Source organism: Lampetra fluviatilis, chromosome 1, assembly GCF_964198595.1.
Source record: "Lampetra fluviatilis chromosome 1, kcLamFluv1.1, whole genome shotgun sequence".
Classification (NCBI taxonomy): Eukaryota; Metazoa; Chordata; class Hyperoartia; order Petromyzontiformes; family Petromyzontidae; genus Lampetra; species Lampetra fluviatilis.
In genome coordinates this window covers 4,038,259-4,060,478 of record NC_136275.1, presented here as the reverse complement: position 1 = coordinate 4,060,478, position 22,220 = coordinate 4,038,259, and the positions used below count along the sequence as shown (strand labels likewise).

At 48.3% G+C, this 22,220-nt stretch overlaps 1 protein-coding gene across 11 annotated transcripts in view; it reads left to right on the top strand.

Annotated features, from left to right (window-relative positions):
* Positions 1–22,220, top strand: part of LOC144953454 (disco-interacting protein 2 homolog C-like) — a 161,205-nt gene that overhangs the window by 66,602 nt on the left and 72,383 nt on the right. Inside the window, exon 1 of one of the 11 annotated variants that reach the window (XM_078884685.1) lies at positions 4,539–4,558. The exons of 9 other annotated variants lie outside the window; for them this stretch is intronic. The gene's annotated coding sequence lies outside the window, so the exon portion shown is untranslated. Of the gene's footprint in view, positions 1–4,538; positions 4,559–4,636; positions 4,926–22,220 lie in introns of those variants that run through there. One more of the 11 variants, XM_078884625.1, reaches the window with a different exon arrangement.

Below are 22,220 nucleotides of genomic sequence, written 5' to 3'. Positions count from 1 at the left end.
GAATCGTTCCGAGTGGCTTGGCGTGGTGCTCTGGGTGGAGTTGGTTTGAGTTGGGCTGCCGGAGTGCTTCCTGGTGGCGCCGTGCTTTGTCTGGCGAGTATTGGGTGGCTGTGCAGTGATTCGCTGTGGGGGGGGGCGGCGTGGTGGTGGTGTATGTGATGTTGATGTCCGATGTGGCACTGTGTGTGTGCGTTGCATGGCGCTTGGCGGGGCATGGTGCGATTGTTTCGTCGCTTGGCATGGGCATGGTGTGGAGTGGCGTTGGATGGTGTTGATAGCACGGCATCATTATTAACAGCGGTCTTACAATGTGCTCCTGCTCGCCCAGTAGGCCTTGCCGAGTCTCAAGACTCTTGCCGGAGTCGGCGTCGATGTTGCTCTGTATTTTCCCAAATCGAGTAATGTGCGGTGAAATACTCGCAGTCTTGGCAAATTTGAAGCTACGTCACCAGCAGACAACGGCCTATTCCTCCGCGAACGACGAACGACGCTGACGGGATATTTTAGCGTCCACGGTGGCTCAGGCGGCGCCGAGTAATTTAAAGGTTGATCCGCACGCCGCTGTATTAACCGGGGGAGAGGGGGTGGGGGGTGGGGGGTGGGGGGTGGGGGGGGGACTGCCAGATTTCAGACTGCGGACCTCCTGCAACGAGCAGCGACGGCGCTAGCGCCCGGCCCCACCACGGCTCCCGCAGCGCCGTGCGATGGCGTGACGCAGCGTGGCCCGGCGTGACGGAGGGCGGCTCACGTCGCCGCATTCCCCAGCTGCTCTCGAGAAACGCCGCCGCGTTGTCTCGCTTGCGTGGGAGCGGGGGGTGGGGGGGGGGCAGCGCCCCGGTCTATTGAACGAACGCTCACGCACGCCAACTCACGCGCACGCTCGCGCATTCACATGCAAACGATATGCGGCATCTCCCTCCCTTTACTCCGTGACCGCGCCCCCCCCGTGCTCGGTTTTTGTTTCTCCATTTCGACGTTTTTGTTTTTCGTGAAAGGTGAAAGGGCCTTGACCGAGGCCTCGCGACTCAGCCCCTTGGTGCATCCTGGGCCCTGGGGGCCTCACGTGTGTCGAGTGGTCACGGGGCCTTCCCGGTACGACGTCCAGTCGAGCGACGTCGTCACCAAAATGACGAGGCGTGACGATGAGCTGTTCCTGCTGTGACTATGAGGTGTCCGTAGCGTCATGGTGGTAAGCTCCTGTGACGCCGAGTGGTCCATGTAGGGTAGGAATTACATTTCTCATAACACCCCACGGACAATCTCCCTTTGCTTCATGCAAGCTAAGACGTGACACTTTGCCGGCGTCTGATCATTTCTCAAGACTTCCCGTGTGACGCGCAGGGGCACCAGTTCACATTGACAGGGCCTTGGTTATCATCGGCGCTGTTCATGCCGCGCGGGACACACTTTGTACAAACGCAAAGGTCCTCCATGTAGCCCACACACGCTGACAGGGCAAGTGTTGTTAGCGAGCAGCACCTATGGAAACCGGCCCGGTCGCACGAGAGGCTGATCTGGCCAGCACCGTGTCCGGCCGCCTTGGTTTTCCCAGTGCTGATGTGTATTAAGGCTATGCGGCGGATCTTTGTCTCATATTCTTTGGGTCTTTCGGTAAAGTCACGTAGATAGGTTCAAAGAAAATAACTAAAAATTAAAAAACTACGGCGTTTCGATCGCAACACAAGCGTTCGTCATCAGGAAGATGAGGGGGTAGTTTTTTGTATTTTTTTGTTATTTTCTTTGAACCTATCTACGTGACTTTGCCGAAAGACCCAAAGAATATGAATTCCTGCAGTCACGAAAGCTTCAAGTCAAGATCTTTGTCTTGTGTGCGTTTTCTGGGCCTCTTGTAGGTCGATGCAGCCTCACATAAGTAGTCGATGCTCATGGCCAACAGCCTCCATAGGCTACAGCGGGCGGAGGGGAGGATCTTCATCTGTGTACGTGTGTGGCAGCGGCTACGCGCGTATCATCATCGCCAATCGACGAGGGCCAGTAAAAGTGCCGTCTCCTCTGCTGACCGCTGTCCCACCTGCTGCGCTCAGTGCCAGCGGGGTTCTTCCTCCTCAGCTGGGAGTTGTCGCTGCCATGGGGAGACGCCGGCACCACCTCCCCTTCCCCGCGAGGGGTCAGGGTTCATGAGAAACCCGCCTCCATGTGACATGGGAATGTGGGCAGCACAAGGGGGGGCGGGGGGGGGGGCAGAGGGCAGTGGGACCTGGCGACATGGGGAGCCGGTTGCTCCAGGGCCCAGTTTTTGACACAGGAAAGGCGCCTGAATCTGGCAGTCCATGTCACCAGCACATATGGTTAATACAGCGAGTCGGAGATCGAACTCAGGGGCGCTTTTGCTGTACGGCACGAGTGTTACCGCCACGCGAACTCCGCTCATCCTCACAAGCGGCTTTCGGCTAGTCCGCGAACAAAGACGGTCACTGCATCGCGAGCTTTCAGATGCGCTTCTGCGGCCGTCTGGAACGCTCTTCCGTCTGATATTAGGAAGCCACTGGAGCTGTGCACTTTAAAATCATCTAGGTTGAAAACTAATTTCTTTAGAGCTGCTTTTTGTGTTTTAGTTGTCCTTCCTCCGCACCTCCGATTAGCACGGTTGGCCACGTACGGCGCGAAAGAAGTTCAACATACGTGCATACATCTTGACTTCAAGCTTTCGTGACTGCAGGAATTCATAGTCTTTGGGTCTTTCGGTAAAGTCACGTAGATAGGTTAAAATTAATTTAAAAAATTATTAATTTGAACCGTCACGTAGATAGGTTAAAATTAATAAAAATATTTTTATTAATTTGGTTAAAATTTATAAAAATCTTTTTATTAATTTGAACCGATCTACGTGACTTTACCGAAAGACCCAAAGCAAATACGTGCGTACAGACATACGCCACGCAAGCTGCGGTCTAATCTCGTCTAAAACAAATGCATTTAAGAAAACAACACCCCCAGACTCTCACCTGAAGATGCCCCGTGGTGAAAAAGATCCCAAATGTGGCACGATGCTGATGCTGTTGCTGCTGCTGCTGCTGCGACTGGTCCCACTTGGCTAGCTGTGAAACCTTTTTGCCATTGCCAGGATCAAAATGACGAGAGTGGAAAACAAGGACAGGCTTTAGCCTTTCTGGCAATAAACAAAGGAGGTATTAAGGTGCTGAAACACCAAATCGGTACATGTTTTGATTGGTGTAGGCCAATCAGTTTCAAAGGCGGTGCATATATTATAATCAGAGCATGTTGTTTTCATCTTTTGCCACAGGTATGTGTGGTTATTGCAGACTTGATGCCTTGTAATAGTTTATTTAATTCGTCTTGGAGCATCTTAACACCTTTTAGGGTAAAGCCTATTCTTATTTTTTCCCCCAATTGAGTAGTTTGCAGGTACGTTTTTCAGCATCGGGATGTTTGGCCAATATAGGTGACACTGTATGTTCTTCTTGGTTCTTTCAGTAAAGTCACGTAGAAGGGAAATAATAAAATAATAAAAAGAAAACATTTTATTTTATTATTTCCCTTCTACATGACTTTACCGAAAGAACCAAGATGAATCCCTGCAGTCACGAAAGCTTTAAATCGAAAAAAGACACAATTTTAAAAAAAAATCAGAACATGGAGAGAGAGAGAATATCGCAACGCCACACAGCAGCAATGTTGTTGTGAGGCACGAGGAGTGTCACCACTGCGCCATACCCTGCCGCCCACTTGCACAGCGACACCAGCCGCACAAGTCCACGCACGACTGTACTTGTACTTGTGCGCACACGAGATGATTGGTCTAAGGTGAAGTGGAAGAACGAATCGGGTCGACATTTGCGGCACTTAACAGCACCTCCCTCCCCTGGAGAAGGCAGCGGTTTATTAATAGCGCGCAGAGGTTTAAACGTCACTGTGAAAAAACGATAATCACAACATCCCTCCACGCTGGCGCGTGCTCACAAGACGCTCAGCTCCGCAGCAGCAGCAGCAGCAGCAGTGACAACGGCCGCTGCTGCAGCGACAGCGGCGGCCTCGCCTGCCGCCATCGGCATCCCCGGCCACGGGGTCGCAGGGTCAGCCGCTGAGATTCTAGCGGAGAAAATCAGTGAGTGTCACCCGTTAATTATGGCTGCTTAACGAGCTGTTGTGGGGGGGGCGGGGGGCGGTGGGGGGCGCCGTAACGGGGGGGGGGGGGGCAGCCCCTCCTGGAACGCTACGTTCCGCAAAAAAATGTCACGGCAACCAGAGCATCGCCCTGGCAACGGATGCAGGGATGATGGAGCTGAGAGAGGGGGCTGGGAGCGGGGGAGGGTGTTGGATGGGGGGGGGAGGGGGCGGGAGAGGAGAGCGGAGGGTGTAGTGGTGGGGGGAGCGCCTTTGGGGGAGTGGGGGGGGGGTGCTGGCGACGAGGGGCAGGGGATGATGCCGGAGGGGAGGACGGGAGTCTAGGGCAGAAGGCGGCGGAGGATTTTGTGAGAGGAGGCGGAGCGGCCGTGAGGCGTGACGGTGAGCGAGCGTTACGGACAGCAGGGAAAACAAATCGGCTGCGATCGTCGTGTCCTGTGCTCCTGATCGGGTGCGCGGGTGCGTGCGTGCGTGTGCGCGTGCGTGCGCTTGCATGGAGCGGGTGCGCGCAGAGCGAGCAACGTAAGACGTGCACGCGTGGAGAGTGCGCGGCAGCGTGCGTGGGCTTGGAGAGCGAGCCATCGAGCGAGCGCGCGCACGCGGGAGTCTGCGGCGAGCGAGCGAGCGAGCGCGAGATTGTGCGCGTCTGGAGACATGGTCTCCGTGCGGCCGAGTTCGTGGAAGGAGGGAGAATGTCGCCGGGAGCAGTGGAGGGCATCGCTGGCGGTGGCGGCGGTAGCCGGACGGGTCGCGTTTGCGTGGTCACCATCTCTCGGCCGGGCGGCTCCTCGGCTGCGCGCGTGATCGCGTCCGCGAGGGTGAGTTTCCGACGTCCACCACCACCACCGGGGATTGGTTTTCTCGCCGAGCGTCGTACGGGTCCGCTGGCAGGCTGGAGTAGGCGGCACGTGACCAGTAGAGGCATACTGGATGCGGTGTGCCGAGTGTGGGAATATATTTTGGGGTCGCTAACCCAGACAGACCTGGGTGAAATTAAACCCCAGGTGCCAGAGTGCAGGAAATGCTCCTGGTGCGGCAGGCTACGATTGTAGCAACGGTCACAAATGCCCAGGACGGCAATGGTACGAATGTCCTCGCGCGCGCCAGAAGGGACCAGGATGGGTCACCGCCAGCAGTTAAGATCCTCGTTAAAGCTGGGCGAGGGTGCAGTAAGACTGGAAGTCTCTGGGGAGATCCGTCACCCAGGTCTCCAGGTCCCCAGGTCCCCAGGTCTCCACTGACCTGAGGCCGTGGCGTGGCGTGGCCCGGCAGCGGCGCCACGTCGACGCTTGTTGCCGAGGTTCGAGGTTCCAACCCAGCGGCCGCCCTGGTCAATGCTGCAGCGTGAGTTAACCGTGACAGTACCACACATCGTCTGCTTCACTCGCGGTGGACGTTTACAGATCCCTTGGCATCGTTCGCAAGAGTAGGCCGTCGCGTGCTGGCATCAGGGTCCACATTCGCCCAATTCAAAAACTACTTGCGAATGACGCAATTTGGATCATTCACAGCAGCGATCATCGCACTCCCACTGGCAGGTTCGTGCCCCAGGTCACTCTTACCAGAGAGACGCTTCTATTCTTTTGCGTTCGCACCTGGTTAAACGAAATGAACTTGAAACTGGGTAACAGAAACTGTGGGTGAATTGAAGGTCAAATACTTTCAGGGTCAAGCAACCAACAAGCAGCAGGGTAGCAACATCACGGAGACACGTTGGCAGTACGGTCGATGTAACTGCGAGGAAAGCGTGAGACAAATGTTGGAGCAAAGCCAGAAATCTTTCCATGCCAGGAATTCTCAGTAAAGACAAACGCGGTTTTTGTTCATGGTTGCTGAGAAAAGGCCCAAAGCCCCCCAAAAGCATCCAGCTGCCAGTAACAAGCCGCACTATTGGAGGTGGAGGAAATATGAGTTGAGCAAGGTGTTGAAAATTTGTAAAAAAAAAAAGAGATGGTGGGAGGAAATTTCAGAGTCGGGCGACGGTACGCACAAGACGAAACGTACAGCAAATGAAATAAATTCCAAGTTCGTAATTAAACTTGCATCCCCAGTGAGATGCATTTCTAACCGCGCCACGAGCGTCCGCGTTCACAGCGACCAAGCAACGAGTCCCGACTGCCCACTCCGGGCTGGGGGGAGAGGGAATGGATTTGAAACGAGCAATATCTTGTGAGCGCCGTTGCAGTGAGCGGTGGAGGTTCGTCCTCCTTCAGAGAGGGACCATCAGAGGTGGCTGACGTCGTCATTCTTTTTTTTCGATTTAAAGCTTTCGTGACTGCAGGGATTCATCTTCTTGGTTCTTTCGGTAAAGTCACGTAGAAGGGAAGTAATAAAATAATAAAAATAAAACATAATAAAACAATTCTCACGACGTTTCGGCCACAACGCAAGCAGCCGTCCTCAGGTGAAAACCAGGTCTGTCGAGGCGACAGCGTCTGAATGAAACAGCACGTCGTGACAATTGTTTTATTATGTTATATTTTTATTATTTTATTACTTCCCTTCTACGTGACTTTACCGAAAGAACCAAGAAGATGAATCCCTGCAGTCACGAAAGCTTTAAATCGAAAAATAATAACTGTTATTTACAGCCTTTGGTAAATCCATTGATGGATGAAAGCCTCCTCCGTGCTGTGTCGTCGGTCACGGTGGTTGTTTGTTGAACCACACTTCACCATGCTGGTCATGGTGAAGTGTGGATTGGTGAACGTGGAGGGTCAGAGCGGCAGTGGAGGGGGGACCGGTTGAGATATCACTCGCCACTGATATTAGCCGTGCCAGGGATTCAAACTCGGGCTGCTTGATGCATCGTGCAGTTTCGATAACCGCTCCCCCACCGTTGCACCCCAGTATGTCAGTAATTACATTTAAAATATATATAGTTTACGTGTTTCCACAGTCTTCCTTTGTTGTATGTAAAAAATATGCTCTGTATATCACAGGGTAAAGTACCCGCATTGCCATGGGTGATGAGAAACGTTGCGGAAACCACGAATGCGCACGACCGCTTTTCGTTTAAAACGCAGAATTTTTCAAATTTGTTTCGTTTGCCACTCGATGGAAATGCGCTTGCTCTTCTCTTTTAATCGATTCGCAAACACGGATCGTCGCGACGCCGTCATCGTGCCGCCGTGGCGGCCTTTTGCGACGTTCCCGTTCTCGGCCGTGGCCGCTGATGTAATTAGCAATGGCCGCTCGCCGTGGCTTGCTGGCTCGCTTCACACGTCGACGGAGAGCGCGGCTCCGGGTCTCGCGTCCCGGCGGCACCGGTTGAATGGGCGCTTGCGCGGGGGACTGCGCCGGGGTTATTTTCTGTCTGGCTGCGTCGCACAGGTTTACCTGCCAACCCGTGCGGTTTTTACCCGTCCGTATTCTTGTACAGGGAAATTGAGTAACAAAAATTGTTTTTGTCCATTTTGTTTGTGTTTCTCCCTTGTGATGGGGACTTTGTAGGATGAACTTTGAGATTCATAAGGGGCACGGGGTGACCAATAAAGTCTGATTTGGTCTGTAATAAGGTAGGGCACTGATAAGGGGTTGACAGGTATGTAGTGGTGTAGTGTATAGTGTAGTGTATAGTGTAGTGTATAGTGTAGTGTATAGTGTAGTGTATAGTGCAGTGTATAGTGTATGGTAGTCTGAATTGGTCTGTAAATAAGGTAGGGCACTGATAAGAGGTTGACAGGTATGTAGTGGTGTAGTGTATAGTGTAGTGTATAGTGTAGTGTATAGTAGTGCAGTGTATAGAGTAGTGTATAGTGCAGTGTATAGTGTATGGTAGTCTGAATTGGTCTGTAATAAGGTAGGGCACTGATAAGGGGTTGACAGGTATGTAGTGGTGTAGTGTATAGTGTAGTGTATAGTGTATGGTAGTCTGAATTGGTCTGTAAATAAGGTAGGGCACTGATAAGGGGTTGACAGGTATGTAGTGGTGTAGTGTATAGTGTAGTGTATAGTGTATGGTAGTCTGAATTGGTCTGTAAATAAGGTAGGGCACTGATAAGGGGTTGACAGGTATGTAGTAGTGTAGTGTATAGTCTAGTGCAGGGGTCGGCAACCTACGGCTCCGGAGCCGCATGCGGCTCTTTGCGGGCTGCTTCTTGACGATATGTACGTATGTACAGTATGTACTCAGATGCATTGCGGCTCTTGAAATACTGAATTTTGTACCGAATTGGAAAGAAATGGCTCTTCTTGTTATTTTGGTTGCCGACCCCTGGTCTAGTGTATAGTGTAGTGTATAGTGTATGGTAGTCTGAATTGGTCTGTAATAAGGTAGGGCACTGATACAATAATTAAGAGGTTGACAGGCATGCACAGGCATGCGGCATGCAGAGCCGCTGCGCTCGTAGACATGCTTCGCGTGATCCCCGGTGCCACGGTTCCCCCTTTCCATGGTCCTACACTCCCATCGTATCTCGGTTCCCTGGTCTCCCAGACCCCCTGGTCCCCCAGTCCCGCCGGTTATCCCCCAGTCCCCCGTCCATGCGGTGAGTGTGCTGCTTGCCCGCTCACCTTGCCAGCGCACGCTGCGTGTGTCTCTACACATTCATGCCCAGGTCTCCCTGGCAGAAAAAAAATACTTTTATTCTAAACGGGCAACCCCCCCCTCCGCCCCCCCACGACAATAATAAATGAGGTGAATAATTCGTAGCCTTTTGTCAATCCGCTGCTGGGTGAATGACTATCCGCAGCGTGTTGGTCAAGGGGATTTGTTTGACCATACTTCACCGCACTGGTTCGTGCGGGTTGGTGAAGGGTTTAGATTCAACTCGCCGCTTGGGTGGCCGAGGCTCATTGTGCAGTGTGCTAACCACTGCGCCGCCGCTCCACCCTTGCGATGAACTCGTACTTGTGCGTACATGTCTTGATTTCTAAGAGGGTTTATTTATATTTCACTAAAGCGGGCTCTCTTACGTGGAACGTATCTTCTTCGCGTTCCAAGCGTCACCTTGCAACAACAACGACGACGGCGGCGGCGGCTTCGCCTTCCCGTGACATAAAACATTCCGCGCACGTTTGCTGCACACGAGATCCGGTCCCTTGAGGTTCAAAATGTCACCGTCTTCGAAATGTTCCCCGTGTTTTTCTCGGCACCGCATTGTAGAATGCTGCCAGAATCCCCCCCCCCCCCCCCCTTGTTCCACGAGCCCAGGCCACAGATGCTGCAATTGTAGGCCCCACCTGAGGTGGCATAACTTTAATGGTTGCAATATATCTCCGTGGCCAATAACAGTGAATTATGTGATAACCATTTGAACTGAGTGGGGGTTATATCAAGTCATTCACTCTCATAGCCATACAACTACGTCGGTGCTGCTCGAGGTACAATAAAGGTTTTTTTTGGGGGGGGGTTAGATCACGTAAATATAAGTGTGCCATAGTAGTAGGTTTTTACCCTTTTAAACTGGTACAAAACTGACACCTTTATTCAGGGCATCATGTTTGCAATAACCACAACACAAGTAGTCAAAAAAGCAAACAAAAAGAAGCAACTCTGATAATGATAATAATATGCACTGTCCTTGAAGTTGATTGCATATTATTATCATTATCAGAGTTGCTTCTTTTTATTTGCTTTTTTGACTACTTGTGTTGTGGTCATTGCAAACATGATGCCTTGAATAAAGGTGTCAGTTTTGTACCAGTTTAAAAGGGTAAAAACCTACTACTATATTTTGCCACCGATAAAAGAGATCTCATAGTGTAAATAGTATAAGAGTGCCGTTAAACCCGCGACCACCCCACCACAGCCAGTTAGTAAGGTTTGTCACGTGAACCAAACATGCCAATTAGTTACTAGTACAGCACACCGGTGTGTTGGGGAGTAAACCCACGACAACATTTACAATTCGAGTACGACGTTTCATCGGTAATTACAACCAGCCTCATCAGGCGACAGACAGAATTGTGTGAGGGATCCTCCGTTGTCGGTCTTAAACAGAGGGATAGACGTGATGTCGTCACTTGCGAGCCAATCAGGTACAAGGATCAGGTTATATATTACGATTTGGGATATTCACAGTTAATGAACATACATTATGTACGTGCATTGTGCTAATCTAATAGTATGCAAGATGATATACAAGGCCTATTATTGGCTACTCACAGTTAATCACCGTCGACGTATGGTGATCTGTATCGGCATGCAATGAAACAGTGTAGTATCGCTTGATAATACGCTTACAAAAGCCGTGCTGCCCTTTTGTGTTACCGATTTCTGTTTAGGCCCATGGGCTGCCTCTGGCTCGACAGTCGTGAGAAGGGCCATTGCGCTAGACGTGTGCCTAATCCATTCGTTCACACGGCTAAAAGTGCACCTGATTTAATTTGAATATCATAACGCTCGGCAGTGTTGAGCCCCAAGTGTCGCAGGCATGGAGCTGCGAGGTGACCGGGAGATGTCGGTGCTTAGAGTTATCTCCTCGCATGGGTGGTGAGTTTTGCTCCGGGGTTGATTTTCTATTTTTTTGCTCCCACATGAAGCCAAATGCTCATTCGTGGCAGGACCCCGCTGAATAAGCTGGTTGAGACTCGGGATTTCCAGAGTAAATCATTGTGATTACCATGATGATTTAGTTGCCCTCGTATGCGTACATCTATATACTGTATATATAAAAGGGAAATTTGTGAATGTGTGTGTCTGTTCGAAATGTTTAGCATACTTCCCGACATGCAACACACTTGAAATTTGGTATGTGGGTTGGGTAGCTTCCAGACTGTACAAAATGCAAAAAGTATAAAAATAGACTTTTGTATTTCGGGGGGGGGGGGGGGGCACAATAATGGATATATTTTGCACGGCAAGTGAGCGGTGACGTCACATCTGTGATGTCACCCGCATGCGGCAGCGTCACGCAGTGTGCCTGCTGACGTCACGCCCCCCCCCACCCTTCGCGTAGGCCATGTATTAATCAAAGACAAGAATCCAAGTCCCGGGCGAAGCCGGGTAGTACAGCTAGTCTGTTGTAATGCAGAGTGGTGACAGCCACCGGAGTTCCGTTGAGAAGGAGAATAAGTATAACCCGTAAAAACAAAGTCTTTTCACTATAAATCCTTTATATGCGTGGCAGCGAACTTAATATAAAGGATTTAAAAATATATTCGCCTGTGGAGGACGCGGGGATCGATCCCGCGACCTTTGGTATGGGAAGCAAGGGCGCTACCAACTGCGCTACTCCGCCACGGCCTGTGGAGGGGTTACGCTCTGGGCTCTTACACTGTGACGTTCAGCCAAAGCCATGAATGAGTTCTATTTGAATATATGTAAAATAAAAAAAATTTGCCTAAACAGTGTAAAATTTTGGGAATTTTTTTCACGAACATTAATTGTCTGTCACAATGAGTCTGTGTGGAAAATGTCAGCTTGATTGGATCACGGGAAGTGGGTTAAAAAACGACCGAAAGATTTGCACGGTCGTAAGCAAGCAAGTAAGCACGCAAGCACGCAAGCAAGCAAGCAAGCGAACTTAATATAAAGGATTTAAAAAAGAATCTCGAGTTTTTCTTAATCAAAATCGTCCTCTGTGTTTATTTAACTGATTCGAGTAATCTGCCATCTTCCAAAACGGAACTGTTTCGTGAAATTTAGCTTTGAAATTATTATTTACTTTTTTACAGCAGAGTTCCGATTACAAACTGTTTATTAATTGGGTGGAATTCGTCAATTGTAGCCGATTACAATATAAAACCGCATTGCGTGGTGTCACGGGCAATAGATATGTTTGGAAGTGGGATATGTTTTTTGGGACTCCTTGTACCTTATTTTTGTATCCTGTCAAAAGCAATTTCGATTTCGAATAAACAACACTAATTTTAATAAAATTGTACAACGGTAAGCGGATACATTATGATTGATGTGTTTTTGATCTGTGGATCGAAAGTAATCGCAGCCTCGTGTGAACGGATGAGGGCCCCCCCCCCTCTAGCCACGGTGGTCGAGGGGGTTGTGTGGTCATACTTCACCACGCTGGTCAGCACGGATCGATGAGGCAATTATATATTCGCAACCAGGCGAGAGCCCATTCGAGGGAGACATGGGCCACTAAAGCAATAATTGCTGGACAAACAGCTGCCGTAAGCAAAGTGCAAATGACTGCAAACCATATTCAAGTGTATAAAAAATATATTATGAGACGTCGGTGAAATGTCTTGCAGTGGGGACAAATGTGGTGAAGTATGATCAATTAACCCTCATAGCCGAAACAAGTTGGGTGGGTAGGGGGGGGCGTGGGTTCTTCATCCACCAGTGTAGGTAACACTCTGGTCCTGATGCGCAGTTATGAAGAAAAACCAAAAGTGTTGTGGGATGCTATTAGCACGTACTCGGTTTGTAAATGTTGTGGATTTGCTCTCCAACACACCGGTGTGCTGAATTAGTAACGAATTGGCCACCTTCTGTTTACGTGACAAACCTTACTAGTTGGCTGTGTCGGGGTGGTGGCGGGTTTAACGACACATTTATATTCGCGTGATCTAACCCTAAAAAAACGATATTATGCTTAAGCATGAATGATCCTTATCTAACATGTACAGTATTGTTGTTATTATTATTTAGGGCCACCTCTGTTAGAACAGAAGTTTTAGATTTGAAGCTTCCGTGATTGCAAGGATTCATACTCTTAAGCTTTTTCGGTAAAGTCACGTAGGTAAAAAATAAAAATAAAATTAATAGAAGTAATAATAAAAATAAAATAATAAATCACTATTTTTTATTATTTTATTTCTATGAAGTTGCTCACTGACTCTTGGGCCCATGGAGGTCTTGCACGAGGGGCCCGGTAGTTTGCAATGTGACCACAAGCCAGAGGAAATGCCTGGTTACCATGGCAATGCCCCGCTGGTCACCATGACGACAGCCCCATCGTCACCTTGACAAGGGCGGCTCCCTCTTGTCAGCTCGACGAAGACGTCTCTCTGATCACCTCGGTAGCTCCCACTCGGTCACCATGGCAACCGCTCCTGGGTTACCTTGGCCGAGGACCGCTCTGTCGCCATGGCAACGCCTCCTTGGTCATGCATTGGAATTCCAGCCGCAACAGCCGTTTCAAATTGGATGTTCGTTGTGTGGTATGAGGCAGCTATTTGCCAGTTGTGACTGCTCTTTGACAGAGGCTACAGTATTTACACTACGAGACCTCCTTTACCAGTAGCAACATATAGTAGTAGGTTTTTACCCTTTTAAACTGGTACAAAACTGACACGTTTATACAAGGCATCATGTTTGCAATAACCACAACACAAGCAGTCAAAATGCAAACAAAAAGAAACAACTCTGATGATGATAATGATATGCACTGTCCTTGAAGTTGATTGAGTTGTACGCCTTCTGGTGTCATCTGGTCCAACACCAATGGAGACTAGGCTCTAAGGAAAGCTGTCTCGGGTGTGTGGACCAATCAACTTCAAGGACAGCGCATATCATTATCATCATCAGAGTTGTTTTCTTTTTGTTTGCATTTTGACTGCTTGTGTTGTGGTTATTGCAAACATGATGCCTTGTATAAAGGTGTCAGTTTTGTACCAGTTTAAAGGGTAAAAACCTATTACTATATTTTGCCACTGGTAAAGGGGGTCTCAGTGTAAATGCTTACCCCGAGCTCTCAATACTCTGATAGTGCGCTGTTTTTGAGTTGTACGCCTTCTGGTGTCATCTGGTCCAACACCAATGGAGACTAGGCTCTAAGAAAAGCTGTCTCGGGTGTGGACCAATCAACTTCAAGGACAGCGCATATCATTATCAGAGTTTCTTTTTGTTTGCATTTTGACTGCTTGTGTTGTGGCTATTGCAAACATGATGCCTTGTATAAAGGTGTCAGTTTTGTACCAGTTTAAAGGGTAAAAACCTACTACTATAGAGGCTACAGTGTCCTAGCTACTCTGTTCTAGGCTACTTGTGTTACGGGGATGCTGTATTCGAGGCTGCCGCTGTTCTCTAAGCCATCCCGTGCTGACCGCAGGAGGTCGTCACGCACCTGCACACCTCGTATTGTCGATCCACTGCTGGATGAGGATGGACCTCCCTACCCCAACAAGAGCCGTGGGGGTTGCTTGGCCGTGATTTCACCCACGCTGTTGAATGCGGGTTGGTTAAGGCGGGGAGCAATAGCCTACGGAGCACGGTAGAGGGGTCGGCAACCTGCGGCTCTGTATGAGGACTGCTTCGTGAGCGTTGCTTATGAAGGGCCGGCCGGCCGGCTCGTATTCACCATGGGCACTGCGCCTCCTGAAATATTGAGGTTTTTTTTTTTTTTAACCAAATTCGGAAAAATAATGCCTCTTTGATTTAAAGCTTTCGTGACTGCAGGGATTCATATTCTTGGCTCTTTCGGTAAAGTCACGTAGAAGGGATTTAATTAAATAATATTTATATAAAATAATAACAATTCTCACGACGTTTCGACTGCAACACACCTGATGATGATTGCTTGTGTTGCAGTCGAAACGTCGTGAGATTTTTTATTGTTTTATATTAATATTATTTTATTATTTCCCTTTTACGTGACTTTACCGAAAGAACCAAGAATATAATAATGCCTCTGTGTGTTGTTTTGATTGCCGAACTCCCGGTACAATACAACAATGGGGGGTTTCTATACAGCGGCCGAAAACTGCACCCGTTCGTATTCACTGTGCGAGGCTCAAGCCCCCCCCCCCCCAGCTTGGCTTGTTGAGATCTGATGAGGTGCGGACGAGTTTGGTTTCAGCGAGGCACGGCGGGGCACCGTCTGTAGTTCCCAGGATTTGGCTCTGCTGCCCGTCGCCAGCGCAGGAATCGTTGTGGAGGTGGCCGAGCCACGGGAGGGTCAGTGACGAGTGTTAAGAGACCCAGGGAGACATCAACCTCGGGGGACGAGAGGTTGTTGCTGCCGCCCAGGCGCCCGTGGGCTTGCCTGGCCACGTGCTCCTCTGCTCTGATGGGGTTATTATTATATTCTTAGGTTTTTTCGGTAAAGTCACGTAGGTAAAAAAATTCAAATTAATTAAAGTAAAATAAAAATCACGACGTTTCGGAGGCAACACAAGCTTCCGTCTTCAGGTGGAACAGTCACAGCACGATAGCTTGATACAGCTATCGTGCTGTGTCCGAAACGTCGTGATTTTTGTTTTACTTTTATTAATTTTAATTTTTTTTTACCTACGTGACTTTACCGAAAAAACCTAAGAATATGAATCCTTGCAGTCACGAAAGCTTCAAATCTATAATGGGGTTATTATTGATTTATTATTTAAATTTTCAGGTTTGCATCGGGTTTTATAAGCTCCGAGTCAACACGACTGTCAACACGAATGTCAATCGCCCAGGCTGCGTTGGCCGCGCTGATTTGTCCGGGTTGGTGAATGCAGGGTGGCGCGTAGGGTGAGAAGACACAGGCGGTTTGAAAGAAGGGTGCAAGAATCCCTTCGTCACAACGTGTCCGGCCCAGGCTGATCGGCAACGGTGACGACCGTCTCCTGTGGGCGCACGGGACCGGTTCAGACGTTACTTGCCACTGGTCTCAGCCGTGGCCGGGGATTGAACTCGGCTCGCCGGGTTCACAGTGCAGTGCGCCGACCGTTGCGCCACCGCTCGCTGCTATCCCCCCCCCCCCCAGCCCCCGTGAGTTTACACGGTGGAATCTAACGCTGTGGGCTTTATCTGCATTGCTTTACATGGCCGTCCTTGTCTCTCACTTCTCAAGGGCATGCGCCCTTGTGATGCGCATGAATCCACTGGTGTTTGTCAGTATGTGTGTGTGTGTGTGCCTGTAATTACGTGTGCTTCCCTATCCGTAGGTCAGTGCATGGGTCAGTAGGTGTTGGTGTATATTCGTGTATGCGTTTGTATTCTTGTGTGTGTGCGTGTCATAGTGTGGGGGGGGGAGCGGTAGTGTAGCCGTTAGAGTGCTGCGCTATGATCCTGGCGACCCGGGTTCGATTCCCGCTCACGGCAAACAGCAGTGGCGATTATCTGAATCGGTCCCGGGCCTCCCCTATGTCGGCTCAGTCTTAAATAAGTACCTGGTGCAGTATTCAAACATCGCCACTGGGGAGACAAATGCGGCCGGGCGTGGTGCTGGCCACCCACCCCATCGTGTGCTTTGTCAGCCTTCACAGGTGCTCGCTAACAGCACTTGCCACAACAGCCTGTGAAGGCTATACGGGGGATCTTTGTCTTTTTGTGTGGGTGGAGCGGTGATGCAGTGGTGAGCACACTGCACTACGAAATCGGCGACCTGATCCCAGAAAACAGCCAACATCTTATCTTATCTATTATGTTATATTTATAGAGCGCATTTGATCTGTTATGATTGATATCTGAACCAGTCCTGGGCCTCCTCTGATTCAACATTGACACCCTCTGGTATGGTGTTGCTGGCCTTCGTAGATGCTCGCTAACAGCACCTGCTCCAACAGTCTGCTCAGGCTTGAAGGGGGATCTTTGTCTTTGTCCTACGGAGTGTGTGGGTGTACAGGTTTGCATGTTTTATGTGTGTCTGCGATTGCGTCCTAGGTCAGCGCACTGCACTGCGAACCCGGCGGTCTCGAGTTCGATTCTCAACCGTGATGATTAATTCTGGATTTGAAGCTTTCGTGACTGCAAGGATTCATATTCTTAGGTTTTTTCGGTAAAGTCACGTAGGTAAAAAAATTAAAATTAATAAAAGTCAAATAAAAATAAAATAAAAATCACGACGTTTCGGAGGCAACACAAGCTTCCGTCTACTTGATACAGCTGTCGTGCTGTGACGGTTCCACCTGAAGACGGAAGCTTGCGTTGCCTCCGAAACGTCGTGATTTTTATTTTATTTTTATTTTACTTTTAGTAATTAAATTTTTTTACCTACGTGACTTTACCGAAAAAACCTAAGAACGTGATGATTAATACCCACTCTGGTTTCTGGGCCCTTCCTACGGGTCAATTCGTTTAGAGGGCTTGTCCCGATGGTCCGTGCGGGTCGCACGGAGAACCTTTGTGTTACGCACACGCAGAACGAACGGCGCTTACGAGCTGCCGCGGCGGTGACTCACGGCCCCCCGTTGTGCGATCTGCGCACGGCGTGGGCGGTGCGGCGGGGGGACCTGCAGAGCGGCGATGTCGAAGAGAGGCAGTCGAGGTGCGTGGGGGTTGGGGGCGGTGAATGGGCGCTTGCAGGTAGCGCGATCCTTCCCATCGCTCGTCCCACGGGTGCCTTACCCGGCCGTATGGAGAGACAGCTGAAGCTATTCCCTCGTGGACGCCATGCAGCCTAAAACGACTGCCATCAACATCACCGCCGTCGTCGTCGTCACTGCCATTATTGTCTCTCGCACGTAAGTGCCGCGCTTTTACCAAAGAGGTACTCCAGCTCACAACAACTGGAGTTGAGCCATTCATCTTTATAATCGCCATCGTTATCACATCTATCCCTCTATTAAAGGAACGAAACAGGACTTCTCCACAAATCTGGCCGACGATGCTAGTTGTAATTACTGGCGAAACGTCGTACTCAGATTGTAAATGTTGTTGATTTGCTCTCCAACACGTTATTAGTACAGCACCGGTGTGCTGTACTAGTAACGAATTGGCATGTTCTGTTGACGTGACAAACCTTACTAATCAGCTGTGTCGGATGGTGGGGTGTGTAACGACATTTACGCGATTTAACCCACGAAAAAAACCTAGCACAGCAATTGGACAGAGGCATCCCTCCCAATGCTACATGGGAATTTAGCCGTCATACCCGTTGTCGTTGTAATCATATCACCGCGATCGTTATTGTTATCTTCATCCATGAGCAAAGTACCTGTGTACGTTGTGGGCCCAGAAATATTCCTCCAAATTGAGCCTGAAATTATTATCTGAGAGTGTCAGTTGAACACGTAGGCTTTCACGACCAATATCATCCATAATAGAGGTTTTTTTTGGGTTAAATCGCGAAAATATGTGTCGTTAAAACTCGTCACCACCCGACACAGCCAACTAGTAAGGGTTGTCACGTAAACAGACCATGCCAATTCGTCACTAGTACCGTGTTGGAGAGCCAAGCCACGACATTTACAATCTGAGTACGACGTTTCGCCAGTAATTACAACTAGCTTCATCAGGCGACAGCCAGATTTGTTGGAGAAATCCACCTGTTTCGTTCCTCATATAGAGGCGTAGATGTGGTGACCACGCTTCTGCACTCTTGTGCCACGTGTGGAGGGAGATTACTGAGGCAACGTACATTATGCATGTTCATTATGCGAGCCCTTGGAACTTGTTCTTCGGTCTATAGTGTGTATTTAACTGGCCGGTAATCCCTATTGAAGTATGCTGCCTTTTGTAGGCACGCATTTAAATAATGTATTATTTGATGATTCGCTTCCATGCAGCACTAAAGCGGTAGCTATCCGAACGGTTAAAGTTAGTTTTTGTTTATTTTAATTTCCATAGATTCTCTAATTAGTCTTGGCCAGTAGTAGCTATTTTTGCACAGAACTTCAACATCATAAAATCAATTGAGAGTCCTTGTTGGTTCTGCTACTGCTGACAGTTGTATTTGGGAGAATTTCATATTTCTCTGATGTTCTTTTAGTCTTGTGCTGATCATTCGTCCTGTTTGCCAAACATAACATTTGCCACACGTGCAGTTAATCCTGTACACACCTTCTGTTGATAACTTTCGTAATACATCTTTTGTACGAGATATTAATTTCTGTTTTTTATGTGCCATGCCAAATCTGACTCGGATGTTTTGTTTCTCCAAACATCTGGCTAGTTTATCAGTTACTCCCGCAACGTATGGTATCTTGATCGTTTTAATTACTTGGGCAGTTTCAATGCTCGTGTTATTTTATTTGGTTTTGGCATTCAATGCCCTGTTGATTTGTGCATCATTGTAACCGCTCTTTGGCAGCGCTTCTTTAACATGTTGATTTTCACTTTTCAGACTGTCAGCATCTGACACTTTAATCAGCTCCATGAATGAGCGTCTTGATAAGAGGAAATTTCTGTGCGGGGTGATGGTGTGACTCTGCATTCAGATAGGCGTCAGTATGTGTTTTCTTTCGGTCAACACTGTGTGTTATTTTACCATTTCGACAAATACAACCCTCCATCGGTTGGACCTCTTCGTTCATAAAAAAAAAACTCTGAACATCTCGTAAATATAATCAAAGATATTAAGCTTAACCCTAATGATATTCTCGTAAGTTTTCATGTGACTTCTCTGGGTTTCGGTCAACGAGTCAATTAAATTACTCGACACTCTGGGAACGAACAAAGGTTTAGCCAAGGATATCTCAAGACGAGCTGAACACTGTCTAAAGAACACCTACTTCTTTGACAAGGTGACTTCTATAAACAAAAGGAAGGAGCAGCAATGGGCTCTCCTTTGTCTCCTGTGATAGCGAATTTGTACATGGAAGATTTTGAAACAAAAGCAATAGCTTCAAGCACACTAAAACCATCTGCTTGGTTTAGATATGTGGATGACACATTGGTGGTCTGGCCACATGGCAAAGATACACTGAACACATTTCTAAATCAACTCAACTCTCAAAACCCATCTATCCAGTTCACCATGGAAGTGGAAGCTGACAGAACTCCACCATTTCTAGATATTCTGCTCGGACGGGGTCGAAATGGTAAAATAACACATAGGGTTTACCGAAAGAAAACGCATACTGACGCCTGTCTGAATGCAGTCACACCATCACCCCGCGCAGAAATCTGCTCTTATCAAGACGCTCATTCATCGAGCTAAGAAAGTGTCAGATGGTGACAGTCTGAAAAGTGAAATTCAACATGTTAAATAAGCACTGGAAATGAACGGTTACAGTGATGCACAAATGCCAAAACCAAATCAAATAAATTTCGATTTAAAGCTTTCGTGACTGCAGGGATTCATCTTCTTGGTTCTTTCCCTTCTACGTGACTTTACCGAAAGAACCAAGAAGACAAATCAAATAACACGAGCATTGAAACTGCCCCAGTAATTAAAACGATCAAAATACCGTACGTTGCGGGAGTAACTGATAAACTAGCCAGATGTTTGGAAAAAAGAAAAATCCGAGTCAGATTTGGTATGGTACATAAAATACAGAATTTTATATCTGGTACAGAAGATGTATTACCGAAGCTATCAACGGAAGGTGTGTACAGGATTAACTGCACGTGTGGCAAATGTTATGTTTGGCAAACAGGACGAATGATCAGCACGAGACTAAAAGAACATCAGAGAAATATGAAATTCTCCCAAATACAACTGTCAGCTGTAGCAGAACACGCGTGCCAACAAGGACACTCAATTGAGTTTGATAATGTTGAAGTTCTGTGCGAAACTAGCTACTGCTGGCCAAGACTAATGAGAGAATCTATCGAAATGGAAAGAAATAAAAATAACTTTAACCGTTCAGATAGCTACCGCCTTAGTGCTGCGTGGAATCAAATAATCAAATAACACATGTTTTAAATGCATGCCTACAAAGGGCAGCATACTTAAATAGGGATTACCGTTATTTTAATACACACAATAGACAAGAAGGTCAAGTTCAAAGGGCTCGCATAATCCACATGCATCATGTACGTTGCCTCAGTAATCCCCACACTTTGCGCAAGAGCGCAGAAGCGTGGTCACCACATCTACGCCTCTATATAAGGAACGAAACAGGTGGACTTTTTCACACATCTGGCTGTCGCCTGATGAAGCTAGTTGTAATTACTGGCGAAACGTCGTACTCAGATTGTACATGTTGTGGCTTGGCTCTCCAACACACCGGTGTGCTGTACTCGTATACTACACTATACACTACACTACTATACACTACACTATATACTACACTACTATACACTACACTATACACTACACTATATACTACACTACGATACACTACACTATACACTACACAATATACTACACGATACACTACACTATACAATATACTACTATACACTACACTATACACTACACTATACACTACACTACTATACACTACACTATACACTACACTACTACACTATACACTAGTGCTGTACTAGTGACGAATTGGCCACGTTCTGTTTACGTGACAACCCTTACTAGTTGGCTGTGTCGGGTGGTGGCGGGTTTTAACGACACATTTATATATTTACGAGATCTAACCAAACAAAAACCTCTATTATATCAGAGAGTGTATCCATCATCGCATAATCACCATCATCACTCCATGAGTCCATCTTGGCCTCAACACGTTCCTGCGAGCTCCACCTGGGATGTGGGCCACAGCGAGAAACAAGGGTTGGAATATTGATGGTGCCGGGAGGGTTAGGGGCCGTCCATAGATGACGTCACGCACCTAGGGGGGGGGGGGGGTCAGACATTTGTGACGATGTGTGACGAGGGGGGGGGGGGGGGTTTGAGAAATGTGACGTCACGTAAAAATGTGCGCAACTTTAAATAAATATAGACAACACGTTCTACTTAATTAAATAGACTTTTTATTAAATATTTCCTCCTACAACATCAGAGTGCAGCGCCAAATTAAATACGCGCTACAATGACAATATTTTTAAGCGATTTGAAGCATGTTTTATTTGTTGGGGGGGGGGGGGGCAGAGCTTTGTGACGTCATATTTGAGGGGGGGGGGGGGGGGTTTGACTTTTTGTGGGTGGACAGGGCGTGGGGTGCTGGGACCTGGGGGATGATGTGCGCAGGATTGCTTGTCCTCGGAGATTTTTCCAGACCCGTCGTCGTTGTTGTCGTCGTTGTTCGAGTTTGCAGCAGTCAAATGTGCCACTCGTTGGTTGAGGATTTAATGAGGGCCTTTCAATCACGATTAATGAATGCTTGGAATCGCGCCGTCTGCGCGCGAGACAGAGAGAGAGAGAGACACGGAGATGAACACCTCGATCAGAGGGCACACGCAAGTTCGAGACATCATATTTACCATAGGGAAAAGAAAATAAAGGATACAGGAGACCGAGAGAAATGACAAAGGCCTGGGGCAGTCCTCACCCAGCAGTGGATAACCCATGACTGATGACGATGACAAATGCAAGGAATCAGTGAGCAATACCAGCATCTGTATTTAGCTAATTGGGTCTTCCCCTTCTTACACAATTGACACATCCTTCAAGGGCCGCTCTTACAGCTCCGCCGTCATCATCGCCATCACGACCTTCACTGCC